Genomic DNA, 13019 nt, shown 5'->3' on the forward strand with positions numbered 1-13019 from the left:
CCGGTGATGTCTGGTGAGGACCTGCCTTACAACAGGCCTACAATCCCTCAGTCCAGCCTCTCTCAGCCTATTGCGGACAGTCTGAGCACTGATGGAGGGATTGTGCGTTCCTGGTGTAACTCGGGCAGTTGTTGTTGCCATCCTGTACCTATCCTGCAGGTGTGATGTTCGGATGTACCGATCCTGTGCAGGTGTTGTTACACGTGGTCTGCCATTGCGAGGACGATCAGCTATCCGTCCTGTCTCCCTGTAGCGCCTTCTTAGGCATCACAGTACGGACATTGCAATTTATTCCCCTGGCCACATCTGCAGTCCTTATGCCACCTTGCAGCATGCCTAAGGCACGTTCACGCAGATGAGCAGGTACCCTGGGCATTTTTATTTTGGTGATTTTCAGAGTCAGTCGAAAGGCCTCTTTAGTGTCTTAAGTTTCCATAACTGTGACCTTATTTGTCTACCGTCTGTAAGCTGTTAGTGTCTTAACAACCGTTCCACAGGTGCATGTTCATTAATTGTTTATGGTTCATTGAACAAGCATGGGAAACCGTGTTTAAAGCCTTTACAATAAAGATCTGTGAAGTTATTTGGATTTTTATGAATTATCTTTGAAAGACAAGGTCCTGAAAAAGGGACGTTTCTTTTTTTGCTGAGTTTATAAAGTTAGTAATTGATTAGCTTAATTTCTCAGATATCAAATAAAATTAACAAAATAATGTTGCAGGAATGCTAATCTTACCTGTTTTTAACTACAGAAACGATTTGTGACCAATGTTCAATGAGTCTATATACTGTGCATCAGGCAGCAGTCTACAGTCGTGGCCAAAAGTTGAGAGAATGATACAAATATTAATTTCCACAAAGTTTGCTGCTTCAGTGTCTTTAGATATTTTTGTCAGATGTTACTATGGAATACTGAAGTATAATTACAAGCATTTCATAAATGTCAAAGGCTTTTATTGACAATTACATGAAGTTGATGCAGAGTCAATATTTGCAGTGTTGACCCTTCTTTTTCAAGACCTCTGCAATCCGCCCTGGCATGCTTTCAATTAACTTCTGAGCTACATCCTGACTGATGGCAGCCCATTCTTGCATAATTGATGCTTGGAATTTGTCAGAATTTGTGGGTTTTTGTTTGTCCACCAGCCTCTTGAGGATTGACCACAAGTTCTCAATGGGATTAAGATCTGGGGAGTTTCCTGTCCATGGACCCAAAATATCAATGTTTTGTACCCCGAGCCACTTAGTTATCACTTTTGCCTTATGGCAAGGTGCTCCATCACGCTGGAAAAGGCATTGTTCGTCACCAAACTGTTCCTGGATGGTTGGGAGAAGTTGCTTTCGGAGGATGTGTTGGTACCATTCTTTATTCATGGCTGTGTTCTTAGGCAAAATTGTGAGTGAGCCCACTCCCTTGGCTGAGAAGAAACCCCACACATGAATGGACTCAGGATGGTTTACTACTGGCATTACACAGGACTGATGGTAGCGCTCACCTTGTCTTCTCCGGACAAGCTTTTTTCCAGATGCCCCAAACAATCGGAAAGGGGATTCATCAGAGAAAATTACTTTACCCCAGTCCTCAGCAGTCCAATCCCTGTACCTTTTGCAGAATATCAGTCTGTCCCTGATGTTTTTCCTGGAGAGAAGTGGCTTCTTTGCTGCCCTTCTTGACACCAAGCCATCCTCCAAAAGTCTTTACCTCACTGTGCATGCAGATGCACTCACACCAGCCTGCCATTCCTGAGCAAGCTCTGTACTGGTGGAGCCCCGATCCCGCAGCTGAATCAACTTTAGGAGACGGTCCTGGTGCTTGCTGGACTTCCTTGGGCGCCCTGAACCCTTCTTCACAACAATTGAAACGCTCTCCTTGAAGTTCTTGATGATCCGATAATGGTTGATTTAGGTGCAATCTTACTGGCAGCAATATCCTTGCCTGTGAAGCCCTTTTTGTGCAAAGCAATGATGACGGCACGTGTTTCCTTGCAGGTAACCATGTTTGACAGAGGAAGAACAATGATTCCAAGCACCACCCTCCTTTTGAAGCTTCCAGTCTGTTTTTCGAACTCAATCAGCATGACAGAGTGATCTCCAGCCTTGTCCTCGTCAACACTCACACCTGTGTTAACGAGAGTATCACTGACATGATGTCAGCTGGTCCTTTTGTGGCAGGGCTGAAATACAGTGGAAATGTTTTTGGGGGACTCAGTTCATTTGCATGGCAAAGAGGGACTTTGCAATTAATTGCAATTCATCTGATCACTCTTCATAACATTCTGGAGTATATGCAAATTTCCATCATACAAACTGAGGCAGCATACTTTGTGAAAATTAATATTTGTGTCATTCTCAAAACTTTTGGCCATGACTGTAGAGTGTATTGGGGGGAGGGGGAAAGGATATGATTTCAATTTACAATAAGCTGGTCTTAGGGATTCCTGTATGTAGCCTAGTGCACTCATAGTTTTTTCCTACTTCGTCCGCTTCCCGGAGCAGAGGGCTCTCCTCCTTCAACTGGGAAGGTTTCTTGTAGCTAGGGCTTCATTGGCACTTGTGAATTCCATCCTTTGCGTTCCCTTCCATACCCACTGCACTACTGGGAACAGAGCTGAGGCTTGATCCCCTTTTCCTCCAGTGACTGTCTGATCGGAATGTATTCCTTGCGTCTCTCTTTCAGCTTAGCAGACAGGTCCTGGACGAATCGAATGGACCAACCGGTGATTTTGATCTCCTTTCCCCCCTGTGACCTCAGAATGTTTATTTTGGTTTGATAGTTCCACCGTTTGAAGGTTACCATGCTTGGGTATTTAGTGTTATTTTGTTTAATGCCGATCCCGTGGCATCGTTCCATATCTTCTGGTGATATAGCCACGTGAAGTTCCTCTGATATCAATTTGACCACATAGCTGGTATGGTCACCTTTTTCCTCGTCTTCCGGTAAGGACAATTTTCTCATGCTCTTTTGTCTAATTCTATTTTCTAGCTGGTCCAATTCATCTTCGAATGTTTGCAACTTTGTTTCCAAAAGACTCATTTTGTTATCTTGTTCATTCATTCAAATGCCTTGTTTGTGCGTGTCTGACACGATAGCGTCTACTTTCTTTTCGAGCAAATCTACCTTTGTAATAACAAATTATAGAAGTTGTTTGGATTCGTGTCACCGCTCCGTTTTACCAACTCATTGGTTCGCTGTTGTACACAACTGATCACTCATGCTTTTCCAATTGCTTGGGGATATGTTGATTCAGAGATTTTAGAGGCTTACTGTAAACTTTGTTGTCTTGTTTCTACATATAACCACAGTTTTGTCGGTACAAAATGGAAGTACTCACTCCCCATGCGTCCTATCATTACGTGCTATTTTGGGCAAATCAAGTACAACACTGAGTACCACTCTTCATATTTTCAAGCACAGTAGTGGCTGCATCATGTTATGGATATGCTCGTCATAGGCAAGTACTAGGGAGTTTTTTTTGTTGATAAAAATAAATGGAATAGAGCTAAGCACAGGCAAAGTCCTAGAGGATAACCTGGTTCAGTCTGCTTTCCAACAGACACTGGGAGACAAATTCATCTTTCACCAGGACAATAACCTAAAACTCAAGGCCAAATACACACTGGAGTATCTTACCACTGGAGTTTCTTCCACTTTGACATTACAGTTTTTGATTTAGATCGTTGAGAATTTTGGGGGGAATTTAATACATTTTAATCCCAATTTGTAACACAACAAAATGTGGAAAAAGTCAAGGGGTGTGAATACTTTCTGAAGGCACTGTCTTTTTTTAATTAACTTCTGGATTTCCATTTGAAATCAACCAAAGCTTGAAACCCTTTGTGACGATCGTCGTAAGGAGGAGACCAAGGTGCAGCGTGGTAAGTGCTCATGATTCAATTTTATTTATACTCAGAACACTAAACAAAATAACAAACAAAGGAAAACGAACGTCACGTTCTGCAGGCTTTCACTGAGCTGTACAAAAACAAGATCCCACAACTGAAGGAGGGAAAAAGGGCTGCCTAAGTATGATTCCCAATCAGAAACAACGATAGACAGCTGCCTCTGATTAGGAACCATACTCGGCCAAACACAAAGAAATACAAAAACTAGATTGCCCATCACACCCTGACCTAACCAAACTAGAGGAAATAAAACGTCTCTCTAAGGTCAGGGCGTGACAGTACCCCCCCAAAGGTGCGGACTCCCGGCCGCAAACCTGAACCTATAGGGGAGGGTCCGGGTGGGCATCTACCCATGGTGGCGGCTCCGGTTCGGGGCGTAGCCCCCGCTCCGCTCGCTGATCCCTCCGCTTTTGTACTACCGGACCGTGGATCATCGTCGAAAGAACCGGACCGCGGATCATCGCCGGAGGCTCTGTACTGCGGACTGCCGCCGGAGGCTCCGGACTGCGGACCGCCGCCGGATGCTCCGGACTGCGGACCGCCGCCGGATGCTCCGGACTGCGGGCCGTCGCTGCAGGCTCCGCGCCATGGATCATCACTGGAGGCTTTGTGCCATGGATCATCACTGGAGGCTCCGGGCCATGAATTATCACTGGAGGCTTCATGCCATGGATCATCCCTACAGGCTCTGGGCCTTGGATCATCCCTACAGGCTCTGGGCCTAGGATCATCCCTACAGGCTTCTTGCCATGGATTATCACTGGAGGCTCCGGGCCATGGATTATCACTGGAGGCGTCGGACCATGGATCATCACTGGAGGCTTCTTATGTGGAGCTGGAACGTCTCACCGAACTGGGGAGATGCACTGGAGGCCGGCTGCGCAGAGCAGGCACAGGATATACTGGACCATGGAGGCGCACTGGAGGTCTGGAGCGTAAGGCTAGCACAACCCGTCCTGGCTGGATGCTTACTTTAGCCCGGCAAGTGCGGGACGCTGGCACAGGACGAACTGGGCTGTGAAGGCGCACTGGCGACACAGTGTGTAGAGCTGGCGCAGGTTATCCTGGGCCGTGGAGGCGCACTGGAGATCTGGAGCGTATGGCTGGCACAACCCGTCCTGGCTGGATGTTCAGTTTAGCCCGGCAAGTGCGGGGCGCTGGCACAGGAAGAACTGGGCTGTGAAAGCGTACTGGCGACACAGTGCGTAGAGCTGGCGCAGGATATCCTGGACCGAGGAGGCACACTGGAGACCAGGAGCGCTGAGCTGGCACAATCTGTCCTGGCTGAACGCCCACTCTAGCACGGCAAATGCGGGGTGCAGGCACAGTGCGCACCGGGCTATGAATGCGCACTGGAGATATAGTGCACATCACAGCATTACACGGTGCCTGGCTGTTCACCTGATCCCCATGGTAAGCACAGGTCTTGGCACAGGTCTCCACCCTGACTCTGCCAATCTACCCGTGTGCCCCCCATGCCTCTCGTGCTTCCGTCGTTGCCGTGCTAGTTCCTCGTCTCATCGCCGCTCTGCTCTCGCTGCCACCACCTGTTCCCATGGGAGGCAATCCCATCCGGCCTGGATCTCCTCCCACGTCCAGGATCCCTTGCCGTCCAGGATGTCTTCCCAGGTCCATTGCTCTGGACCACGCTGCTTGGTCTTTTTATGGTGGGATATTCTGTGACGATCGTCGTAAGGAGGAGACCAAGGTGCAGCGTGGTAAGTGCTCATGATTCAATTTTATTTATACTCAGAACACTAAACAAAATAACAAACAAAGGAAAATGAATGTCACGTTCTGCAGGCTTTCACTGAGCTGTACAAAAACAAGATCCCACAACTGAAGGAGGGAAAAAGGGCTGCCTAAGTATGATTCCCAATCAGAGACAACGATAGACAGCTGCCTCTGATTAGGAACCATACTCGGCCAAACACAAAGAAATACAAAAACTAGATTGCCCACCCCACATCACACCCTGACCTAACCAAACTAGAGGAAATAAAACGTCTCTCTAAGGTCAGGGCGTGACACCCTTGGCCTATATGTATTGTCTAGTTTTAGTTGAGTCCTGGGTTGAATTGAAACAATAGCTGTGGATTACTTCCCAAATGCTATATAGGCCTAAATAGCATCATTGATGATATATAATTGAAATATGGTTATCTTTCATTTGCTCTGTTAAACCTATCCTTTAGAATGTATTATATAGCAACAGTGAATCTATTAAGTGGAGACTTGGTTAAAGCCCTGGATGGGAAACCAAAGGCATAGCTGTAGACGTATCAACTCTCCAGTAGGAGTTGCTGTTCAGTATAGTTTTTTGCCTTTTTGTGGATATTACGTTGAAAATCTGACGTTGTTTTAAATGTACAAATTCAACATATTTTATGCAAAGTTTGTCTGTGTTGAAAATTGGTTATCATGATGACATAATCCTGTGGGTGAAATTTCACCTTCAAAACAACAGTTGAAACTGCAGCAGGTTGATGACTTTAAAAAAATCCAATGTATTTTCCTCATAGATTCCACGTCACAATACGTTGACAAATGATGTTGAAACAACATTGATTTAATCAGTTTGTTCCCAGTCTCAGGATGGTAAGTTGTGGTTGAATATATCCCTCTAGTGGTGTGGGGGCTGTGCTTTGGCAAAGTTGGTGGGGTTATATCCTGCCTGTTTGGCCCTGTCCGGGGGTATCATCGGATGGGGCCACAGTGTCTCCTGACCCCTCCTGTCTCAGCCTCCAGTATTTATGCTGCAGTAGTTTATGTGTCTGGGGGCTAGGGTCAGTCTGTTATATCTGGAGTATTCCTCCTGTCTTATCCGGTGTCCTGTGTGAATTTAATTATGCTCTCTCTAATTCTAAAGGAAGTTTGTTCTGAAGTGTCTGTCCTATATCTGAGATATAAGAAAGATCAGGAAACACACACACACACACACACACACACACACACACACACACACACACACACACACACACACACACACACACACACACACACACACACACACACACACACACACACACACACACACACACACACACAGAGTACCAGTCAAAAGTTTGGACACACCTACTCATTCAAGGGTTTTTCTTTAAATTTTTATATTTTCTACATTGTAGAATAATAGTAAAGACATCAAAACTATGAAATAACACATATGGAATCATGTAGTAACCAAAAAAAGTGTTAAACAAATAGCCTCCCTTTGCCTTGATGACAGCTTTCCACACTCTTGGCATTCTCTCAATCAGCTTCATGAGGTAGTCACCTGGAATGCATTTCAAATAACAGGTGTGCCTTGTTAAAAGTTAATTTGTGGAATTTTTCCTTCTTAATGCTTTTGAGTCAATCAGTTGTGTTGTGACAAGGTAGGTGTGGTTTACAGAAGATAGCCCTATTTGGTAAAAGACCAAGTCCATATTATGGCAAGAACAGCTCAAATAAGCAGTCCATCATTACTTTAAGACATGGTCAGTCAACCCGGAAAATTTCAAGAACTTTGTTTCTTCAAGTGCAGCCGCAAAAACCATCAAGCGCTATGACGAAACTGGCTCTCATGACGACCGCCACAGGAAAGGAAGACCCAGAGTTACCTCTGCTTCAGAGGATAAGTTCATTAAAGTTACAGTGAGGGAAAAAAGTATTTGATCCCCTGCTGATTTTGTACATTTGCCCACTGACAAAGAAATGATCAGTCTATAATTTTAATGGTAGGTTTATTTCAACAGTGAGAGACAGAATAACAAGAAAAAAATCCTGAAAAACGCATGTCAAAAATGTTATAAATTGATTTGCATTTTAATGAGGGAAATAAGTATTTGACCCCTCTGCAAAACATGACTTAGTACTTGGTGGCAAAACCCTTGTTGGCAATCACAGAGGTCAGACGTTTCTTGTAGTTGGCCACCAGGTTTGCACACATCTCAGGAGGGATTTTGTCCCACTCCTCTTTGCAGATCTTCTCCAAGTCATTAAGGTTTCGAGGCTGACGTTTGGCAACTCGAACCTTCAGCTCCCTCCACAGATTTTCTATGGGATTAAGGTCTGGAGACTGGCTAGGCCACTCCAGGACCTTAATGTGCTTCTTCTTGAGCCACTCCTTTGTTGCCTTGGCCATGTGTTTCGGGTCATTGTCATGCTGGAATACCCATCCACGACCTATTTTCAATGCCCTGGCTGAGGGAAGGAGGTTCTCACCCAAGATTTGACGGTACATGGCCCCGTCCATCGTCTCTTTGATGCGGTGAAGTTGTCCTGTCCCCTTAGCAGAAAAACACCCCCAAAGCATAATGTTTCCACCTCCATGTTTGACGGTGGGGATGGTGTTCTTGGGGTCATAGGCAGCATTCCTCCTCCTCTTCCTCCTCCAAACACGGCGAGTTGAAAGAGCCAAAGAGCTCCATTTTGGTCTCATCTGACCACAACACTTTCACCCAGTTGTCCTCTGAATCATTCAGATGTTCATTGGCAAACTTCAGACGGGCATGTATATGAGCAGGGGGACCTTGCGGGCGCTGCAGGATTTCAGTCTTTCACGGCGTAGTGTGTTACCAATTGTTTTCTTGGTGACTATGGTCCCAGCTGCTTTGAGATCATTGACAAGATCCTCCCGTGTAATTCTGGGCTGATTCCTCACCGTTCTCATGATCATTGCAACTCCACGAGGTGAGATCTTGCATGGAGCCCCAGGCCGAGGGAGATTGACAGTTCTTTTGTGCTTCTTCCATTTGCGAATAATCGCACCAACTGTTGTCACCTTCTCACCAAGCTGCTTGGCGATGGTCTTGTAGCCCATTCCAGCCTTGTGTAGGTCTACAATCTTGCCCCTGACATCCTTGGAGAGCTCTTTGGTCTTTGCCACGGTGGAGAGTTTGGAATCTGATTGATTGATTGTTTCTGTGGACAGGTGTCTTTTATACAGGTACAAACTGAGATTAGGAGCACTCCCTTTAAGAGTGTGCTCCTAATCTCAGCTCGTTACCTGTATAAAAGACACCTGGGAGCTAGAAATCTTTCTGATTGAGAGGGGATCAAATACTTATTTCCCTCATTAAAATGCAAATCAATTTATAACATTTTTAACATGTGTTTTTCTGGATTTTTTTGTTGTTGTTATTCTGTCTCTCACTGTTCAAATAAACCTACCATTAAAATTATAGACTGATCATTTCTTTGTCAGTGGGCAAACGTACAAAATCAGCAGGGGATCAAATACTTTTTCCCTCACTGTACCAGCCTCAGAAATTGCAGCCCAAATAAAAGCTTCACAGAGTTCAAGTAACAGACATGTCTCAACATCAACTGTTCAGAGGAGATTGCGTGAATCAGGCCATCATGGTCAAATTGCTGCAACGAAACCACTACTAGAGGACACCAATAAGAAGAGACTTGCTTGGGCCAAGAAACACAAGCAATGGACTAGACCGGTGGAAATCTGTCCTTTGGTCTGATGTGTCAAAATTTTAGATTTTTGGTTCCAACGGCCTTATCTTGTGAGATGCAGAGTAGGTCAACGGATGATCTCCACATGTGTGCTTCCCACCATGAAGCATGGAGGAGGTGGTGTAATGGTGTGGGTGGGCTTTGCTGGTGACACTGTCTGTGATTCATTTAGAATTCAAGGCACACTTAACCAGCAAGGCTATCACAGCATTCTGCAGCGATACGCCATCCCATGTGGTTTGCACTTAGTGTGACTATCTCTAGTTTAAAATTGACCCATTTTTTTATGGGGATTTGTGTATTATGCTAATTAGATTTCCGTGGGGGCGTGGACATCGACTCTAGGTCAAAGGATGGAAAGAAGCTTTTGAGTGACTTTTTTTTGTTTATTTCCAGAAGCTACCAGTTTTACACTGGATGTATTATACACATTGCATTGGAGCTAATCACATTCCCCAATGAGAGGCTCTAGAAGCATGGGAAACAATCCTACAATTGTGACTAAGTGCATTCACCCTTTGTCTTGTATATGGTGGCATGCTTGTTTAAGTTTGTTGTCCAAAAACGATAGTTATTTAAGGTAAGATCAGAATCTAACATTGCCTTTTATGTTGTTTCGCCACTGTAAAATGTGTCTTCGGTCATGGCAGTTCCATGGAAACAGAAGGTTCATAATTGTACAGTAACGTTTACTCCATCACAGTTAATTCATGTAATAATGCATATGTCCAAGATGAACAAGGTTCCATGTAGATACTACGCCTAATAGACAGTTAAGTTGCCATTCAATAGATGCTGAAAGTTGTTAGGTCTGGAATGTAACATATGATCTCTGAAATGTGTTTTTTCCATGATCAGGCTGCAGAGGTCAGGTTGTTGAACTTGTTGTGGAAATCAGAGGGTAACCATTAGTACACTTGGTGGGATAAGGCAGGAATACCACGTGGTACCAGAGAAGTTCTATCTACTTACAATTAGTGGTGTTAACCATGTAACTTCACACCAAATTTGAAACTGAACTGAATTTACTTAAATTAAATAAGAGCACTATCTGGAGAAAAAAAAACATGCACAGAAACATTGAGTCTGGTTTTGAAGTTGACAGATAAACAAAAAATAATGAAGAATTAAAGAAATATGTAACGCTAAGTAGCTGGCAGCGGCACTATAGAGATGTAGTGTCAGGGCATTTGTGCTACTTTCAGCATTTGCCTCCAAATTAGGCCAAAGGAGTTGTGATGTCATGGAAAACCAGAATAGAATTTTACAGAGGGGTGTCCACTCCTGCAGGGGACCAGTTTCCATGGTCAGAAACAACGATTGAAACAACCAATTTCTCAGGCATTTCACACATTCAGCACCTAGGTACACATGAATTGCACACACTCACGTGAGTACACACACACACGCACACACTATATCAAAATGAAACTAAGCAATTATTATCTCCCTCAGTGGACCATTCATTGTGTTGAATGAAGACTTCCTAATTGAGGCAATATTACTGTAATTTCCCTAACATAAACACACACTTGCCACTGTATAAGTGTACATATTTGTGAAGTGCCTTGTGTTTATTGGTGTACTGTGTGTCAGAGTATTTCATATATCACTGCACCACATTTCTCCACTTCTTTAAGCAGGACTGCAGAAATATGTGGAACTGGCCCAGAAACAAGGTACTTCCTTGGCTCTATAATGCTGAATGGACATAGTGCTGTACCACATGCAGAACACAGAATGTAGTATAGTCCATTTGATATACTAAGCACCACACTAAGATATATCAGCAGTAACAAGCACAATCATAAAATCAGCCCTTGCTGACTGTAAAAGAGGAAAATAATTTTACCCAACAATCCAGTGTGGAGCAGGTGCACTGTCGAGTGCCTGTCTGTCAAACGTCCCAATGTTCAGCCTTCCCTGTGGAGCACAGTAGCATACTATGAAACCAGTCCTCCGAGAATCCTGTCCCTCCTCCGGGATTGGCTCGCTCTTATAGAGTATTCCCACTCCGTATCTCCCGTTCAGCTCTCCTCCTGTCCCCACTTCCTCCTATGCAGCAGTAACGGCCGGTGCTCTAGTGGATGTGCTATCACTGAGAGAAACCTCTCGAGCAGCACAGTGATCGGGGGGGGGGGGGGGGGGGGGGGGGGGTCGTAGAAGCTGCTCTCTCTCACTGACGGAGCCTGCGAATGCAGCACCAGGGACCTCTGCCAGTTTCCAAGCTGTATGCAGTATTGACGGAGTTGCTGGGTGGATGCTAACATGGCACAAATACTCACAGTGCTCGGCTCTCTTCCCCCCTGACTCTTTCACTCTCTCCCACACACACAGACAAACACACACACACACACTCCCCCTCCTGCTTAGATCCTTTCAGCATCGCCTTCAGATGCTAAAAGCCTGACTGCCAGTTAAGCCTGTTTAAAGACTGGCTCGGCTCCCCCCTGCACTGCCTGGGCTCCCCCCTGCACTGCCTAGTCTGCCTGCTTGCTTTGCTTGTCTGCCTGCTTGGTCAGACTGGTCTCATAAACTAGACATAACATAGTAAATGTAAATCCAGGACATTGAAATGAGCATGATGTTTAATTTTTTGAAAACTTTTCACCCCTTTTTCATGATATCTAAATTGGTATTATAGTCTTGTCCCATCGCTGCAACTCCCATACGGACTCGGGAGAGGCAAAGGTTGAGAGCCATGCGTCCTCCGAAACATGACTGTGCCAAGCCGCACTGATTCTTGACACACTGCTCGCTTAACCTGGAAGCCAGCCGCACCAATGTGTCGGAGGACAACTAGCAACCTGGGATCAAACCCGGATCTGTAGTGACGCCTCAGCACTGCGATGCAGTGCCATAAACCGCTGCGCCACTCGGGAGGAGCTAGCACGATATGTTGGTTGCGTGTTCGAATCTCATCACGGAAAACTTTAGCATTATAGCTAATTAGCAACTATGTTAGCTAACCCTTCCCCTAACCGTAACCCTAACCTACAGTGGCAAGAAAAAGTATGTGAACCCTTTGGAAATAGTTGGATTTCTGCATAAATTGGTCATAAAATTTGATCTGATCTTCATCTAGGACACAACAATAGACAAACACAGTCTGCTTAAACTAATAAGACACAAACAATTATACGTTTTCATGTCTTTGTTGAACACACCGTGTAAACATTTACAGCGCAGGGTGGTTAAAGTATGTGAACACTTGGATGTAATAACTGGTTGACCCTCCTTTGGCAGCAATGACCTCAACCAAATGTTTTCTGTAGTTGCGGATCAGACCTGCACAACGGTCAGGAGGAGTTTTGGACCATTCCTCTTTACAAAACGGTTTAAACTGCAATATTCTTGGGATGTCTGGTGTGAACTGCTCTCGAGGTCATGCAACAGCTTCTCAATCGGGTTGAGGTCAGGACTCTGACTGGGGTACCCCAGAAGGTGTATTTTCTTTTGTTGGAGCCATTCTGTTGTTGATTTACTTCTGTGTTTTGGGTCGTTGTCCTGTTGCATCACCCAACTTCTGTTGAGCTTCAATTGGTGGACAGATCGCCTAATATTTTCCTGCAAAATGTCTTGATAAACATGGGAATTCATTTTTCTGTCAATGATAGCAAGCTGTCCAGGCCTTGAGGCAACCCCAAACCATGATGCTGCCTCCACCA

At 45.0% G+C, this 13019-nt stretch overlaps 1 protein-coding gene across 5 annotated transcripts in view; it reads right to left on the reverse strand.

Annotated features, from left to right (window-relative positions):
* The window catches only part of aifm3 (AIF family member 3), a 52060-nt gene that overhangs the window by 30214 nt on the left and 8827 nt on the right, over positions 1 to 13019 (reverse strand). Inside the window, exon 2 of one of the 5 annotated variants that reach the window (XM_045702961.2) lies at positions 11204 to 11274. The exons of 3 other annotated variants lie outside the window; for them this stretch is intronic. The gene's annotated coding sequence lies outside the window, so the exon portion shown is untranslated. Of the gene's footprint in view, positions 1 to 11203; positions 11463 to 13019 lie in introns of those variants that run through there. One more of the 5 variants, XM_082966199.1, reaches the window with a different exon arrangement.

The sequence above is a fragment of the Salmo salar genome, chromosome 20, assembly GCF_965601325.2.
Source record: "Salmo salar chromosome 20, fSalSal1, whole genome shotgun sequence".
NCBI lineage: Eukaryota > Metazoa > Chordata > Actinopteri > Salmoniformes > Salmonidae > Salmo > Salmo salar.